Genomic DNA, 15368 nt, shown 5'->3' with positions numbered 1-15368 from the left:
ACTGTCCGTGGCACATAGTAGGTACTTAAGTACTCCTTGAATGTTGTCATGATGATCAACTGTGAGAGACTTAGCTACTGTGATCAATACAATGATCCAAGACAATTCCAAAGGATTCATGATAAAAAAAATGCTATCCACAATCAGAGAGGAAACTGCTGAACTCTGAGTGCAAAGTGAAGCATAATTTTCTCACTTTATTTTAATTGCTTTTTTTTGCAATATGACAAATACAGAAATCTATTTTGCATGATTTCATGTGTATAATTGATATATTGCTTGCCTTCTCCTTGACTATGGGAGGGGTGGAAGGGAGGGAGAGAATTTGGAACTAAAAATTTAAAAAGAAAAGAAGGTTAAAATAAATATATTTAAAGTTAGGCGAATACTTGAAGAATGATTCTCATACCTGTGATTCAGCTACACCATATTACAACAAACATAACATAACAAGAAAAAAATTGTGTCTTTTTTGTATAGAGCACTGCTGTAAAACACAGTCCCTGACCTCAAAGAAAATAACAGTATAGAAGGCTATAATGTCTAATATTGCATTGTGCCATCATAGAGTTCTAGAATCACAAAAACCTGGGTTTGAATCTCATAAACTTATTACCTTTGTGACTCTTAGCAAGTCATTGGACATTACTGATCCTGAGTTTCACCATCTGTAAAATAAAAAAAATATATTATAATAACATATATCTCACCAGAATTGTTGAGAAGTTTAAATGGTCTTTGTATAAACCTTAAAGATAGCAGTAGCATTTACTTAGCACTTTAAGGTCTATCAAGAACTTTACAAATATTTCATTTAATCCTCACCACAACACTGGAAAGTAAGTGCTATAATTATTCCCATTTTATAGATGAGTAAACTGAGTCAAAAAGAAGTTTAAGTGACTTTTCCAGGGTCACAAATCAGTGTCTGAGGTCAGATTTGTACTCAGGTCTTCCTGATTCCACCAGTTCTCTTTACACTGCATTATCTAGTAGTATCTATCCATCTGTCTGTATGTCTTTCTGTCTAGTATTATTAACATCATACAAACTCCACATGATCTCTAAAGGAAAAGGTTGGATGAATGAATTTGAAAATGTTTATTAAGTCCTTTTCTGTGGCAGGGATATAAATACAGAAATGGAGACAGTCTCTGTCCTCAAGGAATTTACATTCTGTTGAGGTAAGACAATATATACAACAAAGTTTCTTTAAACTGGTGATTGTGAACCCATATGGGGTCGCATAACTGAATGTGGGGGTTGTGGAAAATGGTAACAAAGGTTATGTATACCTGTTTTATATACTTGGGATTGCATAAAAATTTCTCAGGCAAAAAGGGGTCACGAGTAGGAAAAGTTTAAGAAGCCCTGGTATAGAAGATGGGTGATCAGAGAAGGGAGTTTTGTTCTACGGCATCCTAGGGATAGTAAGTTGATGCATAAGGGCAAGTGATGGACATCATCTTCTCAGAAGCAATGATGCCATCATTTTGATTATTGTGCCTAAAGCAAAGAGGTGGAAAATAGCGGTGGGGGGAGGGAGGGAAACAGCTAGGCACATGGCCAGACTTCCTGACTGGATGGCTAGACCTGATGGAAAAGTGAAACATGATTTGAAGTCTGAAGACCAACTAGTAGATACTATTGCCTAATGGGGCTACTTTGCATTCACTCAATCTCCATTCACCTGAAGCTGGGCCCTAGGGTGGAAGATCCAAAGATGAGTTGATTAGCTTCCCTAGAGCCTGGGATCTGGAGGTCTAGGGTATAGAAGTCCAGGCATGGTCCAAAGGGTGCTGGTCCAAGTCGGGAGAAGCCAGGCAACATTTGATTTTGAGATCCTTGAGGGCAGGGACTATCTTTCGCCCCTTTTTGCGTCTCCACAGCTTAGCACAGTGCCTCCACATAATAGGCTCTTAATAAATCTTTGACTGATTGATAATGTTGTTACAAGTTCAGGAATTCAGGGAAATAAGCATATGTAAAATGACTTTAGCGGGCAGCTAGGTGGCACAGTGGATAAAGCACTGGCTCTGGATTCAGGAGGATCTGAGTTCAAAACCAGCCTCAGGCACTTGACACTAGCTGTGAGACCCTGGGCAAGTCACTTAACCCTCATTGCCCCACCCCCCTCCAAAATAAGATGACTTTAAAGAATAGGTGGGAATTCAAGGAGCTAAGAAGGGGATGGGAGGCATTTCAAGGTGTGGAAATAATATGAGCAAAGGCAGGTAGGCTGGAGACCAAGATGTGTATTCAAGTAGCTGAGTAAAGGAAGTCCACTTTTGCTGCAGCTCCGAGGGCAGGGCGGGCACTCATATGAGCTGTGGCTGGACAGAGGCCAAATGATAGGATGCCCAGAATGGCCTGTGGAGGAATTTAACATTGACTTTGTAGGTAACAGGGGGTCACTGAAGATTTTTTTAGATAAGAACATGAGCAGATCTGTGGATAACAAAGACTGCTCTGAAAGCAGCAGGAATTGAACATCAAAGGGAAGGGGGCATACAGGCAGGAAGGCTATTGTGGCAGTCTGGACAGGTGGGATGACTGCCCTGAATGGTGTCAGTGGGAATAGACTGGAAGGGACAGTTATTAGAGATGCTGTGAAGATAAAATCAATGAGACTAGCTAACTCACAACAACAACAACAACAAAAATAATGACAACAACAGCAATAATAATGAGCATGTTTATAATACTTAAAGGTTTTCAAATCCTCACTGCACTGCTATCATTGGCCTCATTTTATAGGAGGAAAAGGAGAGGGAGACAAGTTAAGGGATTTGCTTAGGGGTCACACAACTGATAAGTATCTGAGGCAGGTGTCCTCCTGATCAAGTCCAGCACTCAATCCAGTATGCCAAGCTGCCTGCCATGGAATAGTAGTAGTAGCTCACATTTATATAGCTCTTATGGTTACATCATCTTATTTGATCCATACAATGACCTCTTTTGGGCTGAGCAAAGGGATCTTGCTATACCAAGGAAGAATCATTGGTTTTTCTCAACTCCAGAGTTGGTGATCAGGCCTGGAACAGGGACTGGATTGCTGATTTCACCTGCACAGGGACCTCCTGAGTGAAGGAATTCCTTTTAATCAATGCAGGTTGTATGAAATCACCTGTGCTTGATTCCATTTTTATTTGGTGAACCTGCAAAGAGATGTGCCCATGGGTGTCCCGTTTAGTCAAGGATGAGATGAGTTTGACTGATTCCCTCTACTCCCCATTTGTGCTTGTTCCATTGAGAAGGGGACACATTTCCTTGGCTCAGGTACCCACATCAACTGAGCCAAACATATTTGTAGGCAGAGCTGCATAAAGAACAGCTCATTCTCTGTGCTTTTATACTTAAGGGGCCTTTATTTCTAGAATCCTAGATTCTTTTTTTCTAGGCACTCAAATTAACTAAGGCATATTTACATATATATTTTTGCTTACCTGTCATGTTCTTGAATTTCATTCTAAAAGAACCATCTCATAGGGTGATGTGTGTGCATGTATACAATAGTGGTACCCTACTAAATTATGTGAGCACGCCCCATACTTGTTCTATATTTGGTGCCTACATTTGGGCCCAAACATTTTGTGTTGTGTATAATACATCCTGCAAAAAACACCCACAAGCTAATAGCTCCTTTTCTCTCTTTTAATCAATTATGATCCCTAAGAACTCTTGCAAAAATGTAGTGCTTGAAACAAGAAGGAACAAGCACCCAGAAGCAGTCTCTGTGTGTATGTATGCATACATGTATATACATATATGTAAGTATGTATATGTGTATATGGGGGAACAAGCATTTATTAAGTGCCTACAACATGTCAAACAGTTAGCTAAACACTTTATAAGTATTATTTTACAACAATCCCGTGAAGTAGATGCTATTATTACTCCCATTTTACAATTTAAACTGATACAGAGAGAAGTTAAATGATTCGTCCAGAGTCAGCTAATAAGTATTAAAGACTGTGTTTGAATATGGGCAGATAGAACACCAACCTAGGGTCAGGAAAACTCATCTTCCTGAGTTCAAATCTGGCCTCAGATACTTACTGTGTGACTCCGGGCAAGTCACTTAATCCTGTCTGCCTCAATTCTTCATCTGTAAAATGAGCTGGAGAATGAAATGGCAAATCACTCCAGTATTTTTGCCAAGAAAACCCCAAATGGGACCACAAAGAATCAGATATGCATGACTAAAAAATGACTGAACAGTAATGACTTCCTGACTCCAGGCCCAGTGCTATTCATCGTGTCACCTAGCTGCTATACGTGTATATAGACATATATTGTATATATGTCTATATATTATACACACATAGTATATGAAGTGAGGCAGATATATTCATATAATATATATTCATATATATGGTATTTTCATATCTTTATACACATGCATGCATAGATCTATATATGCATATTTTCATGTGTATATACATACATATATTTTCTATACAAATGCATATGTGTATATACACATGGATTATATAAATACATATACTAAATATACATATACTTATAAACATTGCAAAACTGGAGAACGCTGCTAGGCTGAACATACTTTATCAACCAACAGGCATTTAATAAGTTCTTACTATATGTTAGGTGTTGAAAAGAATGAAGTAAATCCCTTCTCTTAAGAAGCTTGTCTTGGAATGGAGAAGATAACAATTACATATGTAAGTCTATGTGGCATAAGCATAAAGATGATAGATACATGGTGGTCTATGAGGAAGCACACTAGCCATTGAAGGAGGATCAGGAAAAGCTTCGTGGAGAAGGTGGTGTTTAAGCTGATTCATGAAGTAAGAGAAGGATTCAATGAGGCAGAGGTGAGGAGAGCATGTAGCCTAGTGTGGAAGTTCAGAGATAGGAGATTATTTAGTCCGTATGAGGCACGAAGAGAAAGCTAATTTGGTCATATCAAAGAAAGGTAGAGGGGAAGTAAGATAAAATGAGGCCAGAAAATGAGGCTACAGTGGAGGATGTGAGGGTTTTGAAAACTGAACAGAAAAGTTTATGTTTTATTCTCAAGGAAATAGGGAGTCACTGGAGTTATTTAACTAGGGGAGAGATCTTTAAAGAAAATCACTTTGTTACCATCATAAGGGGGCAGCTAGAGTGGGGCAAGGCTTGAAGCAGGGAGATTAGTTAGGGGACCTTTGCAATAATTTGGGCAAGAAGAGATACAGGTATGGATCAAGGTGGCAGCTGTGTGGGTTGAGAGAAGAGTCCATGTGTGAAAAATGTTGTGGAGGTTAAAATGACAAGGTTTGGTAATATGACAAGGTGAGTAAGAGTGAAGGATTTAGGTTAACCCCAATGTTATGAACCAGGGAGTCTAGAAGGATGGTGCTTTTTACAAAGCTCTTAACATAGTATATTTAGTTTTCTAGCCCTTTGTGTGCATGTCTTACTCTCTCCACTGCATTACAAACTACTTAAAAGCAAAGACCACATCTTTGTTTTAAAAACTAAAAAATAAAGTAAAAACACTTATGGTTGCTTGTTAAAAACCAAAAAACTTGTTTGTGTTTCTACCCACAACTTTATAGCATATAGGATCTTGCAAACAAGTAGTTGTCCAATTGATATTTGCTGAATTCACTTGTTATATGAGTTTGGGAGTGCTAATTACATAATGGGTCAGAGTGCTGGTAGGCAACAACTCAACAGGAAAGAAAGATAAATGAAGAGGACTGTCTTTAGGAATGAGAGGATAGTTAAGTAAAGTATCTTGTCTAAAAAGACAGAAAATATATAAATCAAGGAGAAAGTGTCATCCATAGCCCAAGAGCTAAGATCTGGGCTTCTGTGCACCAGATTTGGTCAGTAATGTCTCAGTCTTTGCTCTTTGGCCATTTTTTATGCCATCCTCTTGACTACACTCCAGCTCCAGCTTCTGTGTTCTACCCAACACTCTTCCTCCCACTTTGGAGTCTTGGGCTTCTGATTGGTGAGAATTTGCCATTTGCAAGTCTGATCTAGCCCCACTACACTGCTCCCCCTGGCCATCTCTGTGTTTTGCTTCCATGGATATATGTCCCCTATCAACTGTTTTGTCCTGGGAACATCACAATTGGATTCATGTATATGTGTACATTAAAAGAGAGCAGGACCCTACCTCTGCTGAAAGCACTCTATTCAACAAGACATACATACAGGGCGGGCTTTCTCTCACTCGTTTAAAAAACGCAAGACTCACACTTATAAACAGTAAGAATAACTCTTTCTGCCCTGTATCTGTGTATTCCCCTCCCTAAGAATGTATACAGTCATCCAGGCTTAATAACAACAGTGTTTACATAGCACTTTAAGGTTGGCAAAGCACTTTGCACATGTTATATTGTGTGACTCTCACAACAATCCTGGGAGGTAGGTACTATCATCCCCATTTTACAGATGAGGACACTGAGGTAGATGGAGATTAAGTGACTTGGCTAGAGTCATACAGTTAACAAATAGATGAGGGAGGACTTGGTCTTCATTACTCCAAGTCCAGTACTCTAACCACTGAGCTGCCTGGCTGACTGATTATTACTATTATTCAAAGACCGAAAGCCACCTTCCCTGGAGAAAAAAATAATTATGGTTACTTGATGGTTGACCCCTTCCACACTGGTGAGCCCCATCTTCCTAGGCACCTATGCGTTTCTCCAGATCACTCTGATTGGTCTCCCATAAAAGAGAAATGATTAAGGATCTATAAGGAGTTGACCCTCCCATGCTGAACCTGAATAGTCCATGCAACTCCCAGTACCTGTAAAGGGCAGGATTAACGTTGACTCCTCAGAAGCAAGGCTCTCTTCCTCACTTCTCCTTGGTTCTGTCATCTGTTTGTTGTAGGACTTCATTGTGGTCAAGGGACTCCTTTGCTAGGTCCAGTAGTTCCTTCTTTTAGTTCCAGGATCTCCTTCTGTTGGTCCAGTAACTATGCACTGATCAAGACTTTTTCACTTGGTTCTACCTCTCCACTGCTGCCATCTCTGGGACCATGGTGTTCCCATTATACCAGTAGACATGAGGTCCCCATCCCCACCCCTAGGATGCTGCATTTCTTTGCATTTTTCTCCAACAGCTCTCTTCCTGTGTCCTCTAGCCTTCCCCTTTTCTTAGAGGCCAGTTCTAAGAGAGTTGTTCAGATATTAGTTTCCCACCAGATAGAAAGTGTCATCTGTTGTCATAAGTAACCATGAACTTGAAATTCATCAAGGTAGAATTCATTAATATCCTCTAGGATATATCTTATTGTCCTTATGAAAAGATTATAGCTGCTTGTTGATGATTAAGTTCACAGTAAAAAAGAAAGAAAGAAGCAAAGAAACAAAGAAACAAACAAAGAAAAAGAAAAGAACACCATAAAAAAAGATTATAGCATGATACCATATAGCCTTAGGACCACTCCCACCTCCCCACCTCCCCACCTCCCGACATGAGGCCCAGAAAAGTGAAATGACTTCATCAAGTTGACACAGATAGTAAGTACCAGAGGTAGGATTTGAATACAGGTCCTCTGTTACAGAGCCAGCAAACATTAACTATCCATACCAGAATAACTACCCCGCAAGAACTTGAGCACCTTAAATTGGGAATTTCCTACCTGAACAATGCCTAGGTTCATCCTCTATATAAAAGTAAACAGATCAAGTTGAATTCAGTGACCAAGGTGAATATTGGTCCTTTATATCTAGCTTATGCTGCAATCCTTCATGCTATTTAGCAAAGCAGATTTTGATAATTAATGACTGACTCAGTTTCCAATTGGCTGCTTTTCAACTCTATAATGGGTTGTTTGTTGTTTGTTTGTTTGTTGTTGTTGTTTTTGGTGTTGCAGGGCCGTCCAAAATGCATATGGAATTCCAGTAAAAGTATGTGGGTGGGGTGGGGTGGGGTGGGGAGGTAGCTCCTACAAGTTAGTCTACCTGAAGACTCTAGGAAGAATAGATGTGTAGCTCCTTAAGATCCTCACAATACACACTCACCTGCTCATCTGAGGGCTCATCAAGGCAGGCTAACCTAATCCAGTTCAATTCCAAAAGATTGTTTTAAAGTACCCTTTATAATCAAGGCACTGAGCTAGGCATGGAGAGTAAAACAACAGAATGAGTAATAGTCCCTGACCTCAAGGAGCTTACATTCTACAGAAGAAAGTTAGAAGACATAATATGTGAATGGATCTTTGTAAACTGAAAAAATATATTTCAATCTATATTCAGAAACCATCAGTTCTTTCTCTGAAGATGGATCCCATGTTTCTTTCTTTTTTTAATTTTTAATTTTTCTAAATCATGAAACTATTTTGTTATTTTCCAGTTACATGTAAAGATAGTTTTCAACATTTTTTCCATAAGATTTTTAGTTCCAAATTTTTCTCCCTCCCTCCCTTATCTCCCTCCTCCCCAAAACAGAAAATAATTTGATATAGGTTATATATGTATCATCACATTAAATATATTTCTGCATTAGTCATGTTGTGAAAGAAGAATCAGAACAAAAGGGAAAAACCTCAAAAAAGAAAAAAAAAACAAATGTAGAAACAGTATGGTTCAGTCTGCACTCAGATTCCACAGTTCTCCTCTCTGGATGTGTAGAGCATTCTCCATCATGAGTCCTTTGGAATTAGCTTGGATCACTACACTGCTGAGAAGAGCTAAATCCATCACAGTTGATCATCATATAATGCTGCTGTTACTGTATACAATGTTCTCCTGGTTCTGCTCACTTCACTCAGCATCAGTCCACTTAAGTCTTTCCAGGTTTTTCTGAACTCTGTTTGCTCATCTCTTATAGCACAATAGTATTCCATTACATTCATATACCACAACTTGTTCAGCCATTCCCCAATTGATGGGCATTCCCTCAATTTCCAATTCTTTGCCACTACAAAGAGAGCTGCTATAAATAATTTTGTACATGTGGATCCTTTTTCCTTTTTTATAATCTCTTTGGGATACAGACCTAGGAGTGGTATTACTGGGTCAAAGGGTATGCACAGTCCAATAGCCCTTTGGGTATAGTTCTAAATTGCTCTCCAGAATGGTTGGATCAGTTCACAACTCCACCAACAAGGCATTAGTGTTCCAATTTTTCCACAGCTTCTCCAACATTTATTATTTTCCTTTTTTGTCATATTAGCCAATCTGATAAGTGTTAGTGGTACCTCAGGATTGTTTTAATTTGGGGGGCAGCTAGGTGGTGCAGTGGATAAAGCACTAGTCTTGAATTCAGGAGGACCTGAATTCAAATCCAGCCTCAGACACTTGACACTTAACTAGCTGTGTGACCCTGAGCAAGTCACTTAATCCTTATTGCCCTGCAAAAAGAAAAAGAATTGTTTTAATTTGCATTTCTCTAATCAGTAGTGATTTAGAGAATTTTTTCATATGGCGATAGCTTTGATTTGTTCATCTGAAAACTGCCTTTTCATATCCATTGACTATTTCTCAATTGGGGAATGACTTGCATTCTTATAGATTTGATTTAGTTCCCTATATATTTTAGAAATGAAGCCTATATGTAAATGTATTTGCCTTATAATTTGAGGAAGGGAAGGTAATTAATAACCATTAGGATTGAGAAGAGCCTTCTATTGGAGGTGGTATGTGAGCTGAACACACAATGAAGCTAAGACTTCTAAAAGATGTAAATGTGGCAAGAGTGCATTCCAGGAATGGGAGGCAGTGCATACAAAGGCATGGATATTACTTTGAGGACCAGTAAAGCTGGTTAGTTTGGATGGAACAGAACTGGAATAATGTGAGATAAACCCAAAAAGGAAGGCTGAACTCAGATTGTGAAGGGCTTTAAATACTAAGTCAACATGCAGGACACCCCATTCACTACAATACCCCATGAAGTCCTGGTTGCTATGCCCCTACGGTAGAGGAAGAAAACTCTGCATTTTGTCTCTGGTCTCTGCTAAAGCTGGTAAGGTCTTGTGATTAGGGGCAAATTGTCTGCCTCTTGGTCTGTTCCTTTCCTTTGTGCAATGATGTTAATTAGCTGGTGATGATGAATGATTAATATTCTAGTGATTGAAAAGGACCTTTGAAGATGAAACTTTCTATGAACACCACTACTGTTACTAAGGACCTCTGAACAAGTGAAATCCAGTTGTAATGAACATCAAGGGCAGCCTTGAAGGGAAAAAGGAGTCATGAAAAAGCAGCTCATGGCTAAGGGGTGTGTCTAGGAGGGAAAAGAGGACATTGTTCTTAGTTTGCTAAGCACAGTCTCCACCTCACTCCCTTCATGATGATTGCATATACATGAGAATCTCACCATTGTGTGTGTGTGTGTGTGTGTGTGTGTGTGTGTGTGTGTGTGTGTGTGTGTGTGTGTGTGTGTATGAGAGAGAGAGACAGAGAGACAGAGAGACAGAGAGATACAGAGAGAGAGAGACACGGAGAGAGAGAGCCAGAGCCAGAGCCAGAGCCAGAGAGACAGAGAAGAAGGGAGAGGGAAGAGGGGAGAGGAGAAAGGAGAGAATCTACTGACAATTTCTCTGCCCATTGCCTCTAGCCATCTGGTTCCTGGCAGGAGCCTTACAAAATTTGGAGCCTTGGGCAGTCACCTGATTTGCTGTCCCCTGGGGACAGCTCTCTCTGCCACTGATCAGAGAATGAGACTTTTATGACTGACAGCCATCAGCTGTTAACCAGTTAGATGTGAGTAATAGAGTTCAGGGATAGATAGCTTACTCAAAATCCCTTAGATTGAAGGGTTTTAAACAGTCAAAGTCATCATGAGTCAGACCCTGTCCCTGCCCTTCCCCACAGGTTGTAGGGCAAACTGGTAAAATGATGGTGTTTTGTTGAACCCTAGGAGTAGCTACATTAGGCTCATGATCTAATGAGGCAGATTTAACAGGCCCCAAGTTTGTAGTAATTCTCCACTTGAAAATATAGTTATGAAACATATGAATCGTTCGTGATGATGGCCCTGTCAGGAGAGTAATAACTCTTTAACAATTGGCTGGGGTTTGTGACCCCAGCCCTGTAGGAGGAAAGATCACACCCTCATTTGTGGCTCCCAGAGCTGTTTAACCCCTTTGTGCTGCTAAGAAAGGGATGCAAGGACATGCATAGGAAAGGGCCATGCACAGATGTTCATGAAAATACAATTAGATCAGTCAGATGCAGTCTTTAATAGAATAAAAAGACACAAGATTCCAGTCGCACTCATCTGAAGTAAAGCAGAGGAAGGGGATAAGGACTTTCAGTTCCTAGTATCTGCTCATTCCTCCCTTTGTCCTCCAACTACCTGAGTGAACAGGGGCAGCTGGGTGGCCCAGTGGATAGATTGCTGGCCCTGGAGTCAAGAGGATGCAAGTTCAAATCCAGCCTCAGATACTTGATATTTACTAGCTGTATGACTCTGAGCAAGTCACTTAACTCTGTCTCAGACATTTAGGGCTATCTCTAGTTGTCCTGATGGATATCTTGCCACTGGACCCAGATGTCTCTGGATTTTGCATAGCCCTCCCTCACTTAAATCCAATTCACTGTGAGTCATGACATCACCTCCTAATGTCGTGATCCTCTTGGAGACCAGGACAAACAACAACAACAACCTGAATGAACACCTGCAATAAAAAATGCAATAATTACCACTTGCCCCTTTAGCATTTACATCTGCTGCTAATTGTTGCAGTGAATAGAGTGCTAGGCCCAGAATCAGGAAGATTCCACTTCTTGAGTTCAAATCTGACCTTAGACACTTATTAGTTGAGTGACCTTGGATAAGTCACTTAACCTGGCTTGCCTTAGTTTCCTCATCTGTAAAATAAGCTGGAGAAGGAAATGGCAAACTTTTCCAAGTAAACCTCAAATGGGGTCATGCAGAGGCAGACACAACTGAACAATAGCAACGATAACTAGAATCTCTCTTGAGGGCTTATGTTTAAAGAAAGAAACTGCAGATATCATGATTGCAATGTTTTTCCATGTGCTGGGAAAACTAGGAGGCCACTCCCTTCCCCTTTACCTTCTCTATGTCCTCTCTCAATTAAGAGACCCTTTCAACTCCCACTGTGGGAGGAATCCCCTTACTCCAATCCTGGTCTCATGTTAGTATCCCCTCTTCCAAAACTGGGAAGAGATACAATTTCCAGGGACTTTGACAACGTAGGCCTACTCAGACCAAACCTTGCCAATAGGACATTCACAGAATGCTGCAGTTAAGGTTTTAAAACACAAAAGGAAGCTAAAGGTAGGGCAGCCTAGAAATTGGAATGTCTCTCTAAATCAAACCTACCTGTCTTATTTAGATTCTGCTGATTATGTCTTGGGCAAGCTCTCCTACTGATAATCCTTATGCTTATTACCTAGGTAGTCTAAGAGAAGTAATTTTACCTCCATAGGCCGTAGTTTCCTCACGTGTAAAATGAAGGGGGGTAGCAATTGCATGGCCTCTGAGATTCCTTCCAGCTTGAGATATGAATGAAGAATAGGAGGGTGTGGGCTTTAAAACATCCCGAAAGGCCCATCATCTCCACCATCATAACCTAAAAACTGGTCCAGAGAAGCAAGACAGGGCAGGAGAGGAATTAGAATCATCCTACTGGCTGCAACCTGAGGAAGGCTTGCCTTGGCTGCTTTCCCAATGGGGAAGTCCTTATCACTATACCCCAGCATAGGTTCTAATGGCAGCAGTTTTCCCTGTCATTTTACATTCTTTTTTATGCTGCAGGCTGGGATAGAGGTCATCTTTGGCCTGGTCAGGTAAACCAGGATGGCGGAACATTTTGGTCAAATCCTCTCTCATTTCACCAAGGGGGTCATCAAATGTGCTTTAATCAATTCCTTCCTGGTCTATCCAAGAAGCTTCTGATTAAACTTACAGTTGACTTAAATTAAAGTGACATATGACATAATAGGAAGCTCACTGTAAGACTAGGCATCAGGTATCTTGGATTCTAATCCTGGAGTCACTGTTGACCCATGGCATGGTAATGGACATGTCACTTTGCTGTAGCATTTCTGTCACAATTCCTTTATCTGACTTATGGGGCTGATATAACAACACTGTGAGAAGCACAAAGAGATAGGCTCACAAATAAAGGGGAAGTTGTAAGAATGAATGTAGCAAATTTCCTTAAATAATAATAGGCCAGATTTCCATAGGGAAATATATCTGGAGCACTGAGAGGTTATGATTTGCCCAAGGGTGTGCTGGTAAATGTTAAACAACCAGTTCTCTAACACACTTTTAAATTTAATCTGCACTATTAACATTTTCCCATCATTTTAAGTCTGCACAATCAACAAAACAATAAATTAAGCCCTGATTTGTAGTGTTTGCCTCTTTTTACATGGTCCTACTGACAATTTAATGGTTGGGCCTTATGAGCTGGCAACAGAAACCACTTGCCCAGGTTCCCCAGTTAATCTGCATCATCTGCAGGAATTGAACACAGATCTTCTTGATGCCCAGTGCCTCCCCACCCCCTCCAGAAACTATCTATGATTATAATTTGTGGAGAAGATACTGACCTTTATTCACCAAGAACTCCCTACACTCATGAAATTACAAGGCCTTTCAAAAAAAAAAAACCCACAGCTTTTTTCTTATAATACTTTAGGATTATCAAGTGCTTTGTGTCTTTTAACAACAATAATGATAATGCCCCTAATTTTATAGTGCTTTAAGATTTACAAAGTACTTTTCTCTTAAAACTTCATTTGATCCTCTCAATAACCCCATGAGGTAGCAACTAGTACAAGTTTTATCATCAGTGTTTTACAGAAAAGGAAATGGGGACCCAGAAGATCACATAGCTAATAAACAGCAGAGCTGAAACTAAAATCCAGGTCTTTTAACTTGAAGTCATAAGAAGCTCTTTCTACTATACCTTGCTTCTATTACTTAAGTGACTGTGAAAGATTATAAAAAAAGATTATAGAAACATAGAGATGAAATCAATCTACAATGTAATGATATGGTCTAGTTACCACTGTAAGTTGGTTGGGGATATCAATGTAATTTTTCAGATCATTCCTTTTAGGGGTAATGTGTATATAAGAAAATATAATACACTATAATTTCTGAAATGAATGAGTAACTTATTTAAGGTACTTCAATATTCCATTAGATCTATTATTATAACAATGCAGTATTCCACAGAGCAGTGTAAATACCAACCCATCCTTGCCTTTCATTCTGTGCTATGTATCACAGGTTTTCCCCAAAATCTTTCCCCCAAATCTTTCTCCCAAACTTCTGATTCTTTCGATAAATTGTGGGTCTTCTCATCCCTAATCCCCACTACTTAACTCACCTGAGTCCTTTTCAAGTCATAAAAACCTTGATGATGTCTTCAATATCACTTGCATTGAGTAAGTCATCATTAGTAATACTCTGCCCCTGGTGCTCATTCACCATGTAACTTCCCATTGTCCTTTGAGTCGCCTTCAGTTATGGTTGTTTTTTTTTTTTTTCTGAAACTATGTTGTTCCATGATTCATAGCCAAAAGGCAGTGTCCAGGAGAATACTGGTTATAAAAGGAGGGTTTGAGGGGCATTCAGAAACTTGGGATTGTAAAAAGCTACAGTTTTCTAAATATGCTCCAGCCTTTTCTTTTCTTTTTTTGGGGGGGAGGTTATAAAGACTTTTATTCTAACTTTTTTTAATCATAAAGGTATTTAATTTTTTCCAGTTCCATATAAATATAGTTTGTTGTTGTTGTTCTTTTTTGTTTTTTGCTGGGCTATGGGGGTTAAGTGACTTGCCCAGGGTCACACAGCTAGTAAGTGTCAAGTGTCTGAGGCCGGATTTGAACTCAGGTACTCCTGAATCCAGAGCTGGTGCTTTATCCACTGCGCCACCTAGCTGCCCATAAATATAGTTTTTAACATTTGTTTTTATAAGATTTTGAATTCCAAATTTTTCTCCCTCCCTCCCCTCCTACCTCCCCAAGACACCAAGCAATCTGATATACATCATACATGTACAATCAAGTTAAACATGAACAAGTAATTTTTTTCTTTTATTCCAGTTACATGTAAAGATAGTTTTCAACATTTGTTTTCATGATTTTTAGTTCCAATTTTTTCTTCCTTCCTCCCTTCCCTCTCCCCTCCCCAAGACAGAAAACAATTTGATATAGGTTATATATGTACAATCACATCAAACATATTTCTTCATTAGTCATGTTGTGAAAGAAGAATCAAAACACAAGGGAAAAAAACCTCAAAAAAGAAAAAAAGACAAGTAGAAACAGTATGGTTCAGTCTGCGCTCAGATTCCATAGTTCTCCTCTCTGGATGTGGAGAGCATTCTCCATCATGAGTCCTTCGGAATTATCTTGGATCACTACACTGCTGAGAAGAGCTAAATCCATCACAGTTGATCATCATATAAT

At 39.6% G+C, this 15368-nt stretch overlaps 1 protein-coding gene across 1 annotated transcript in view; it reads left to right on the top strand.

The window, feature by feature from the left end:
- CAPN14 (calpain 14) overlaps positions 1–15368 on the top strand; it is a 115385-nt gene that overhangs the window by 83775 nt on the left and 16242 nt on the right. The gene's annotated exons all lie outside the window — the stretch shown is intronic.

The sequence above is a fragment of the Dromiciops gliroides genome, chromosome 2 (assembly GCF_019393635.1).
Source record: "Dromiciops gliroides isolate mDroGli1 chromosome 2, mDroGli1.pri, whole genome shotgun sequence".
NCBI classification, from domain to species: Eukaryota; Metazoa; Chordata; class Mammalia; order Microbiotheria; family Microbiotheriidae; genus Dromiciops; species Dromiciops gliroides.
The sequence above is the reverse complement of the archived record's forward strand: the minus strand, read 5'-3'. Positions and strand labels throughout refer to the sequence as shown.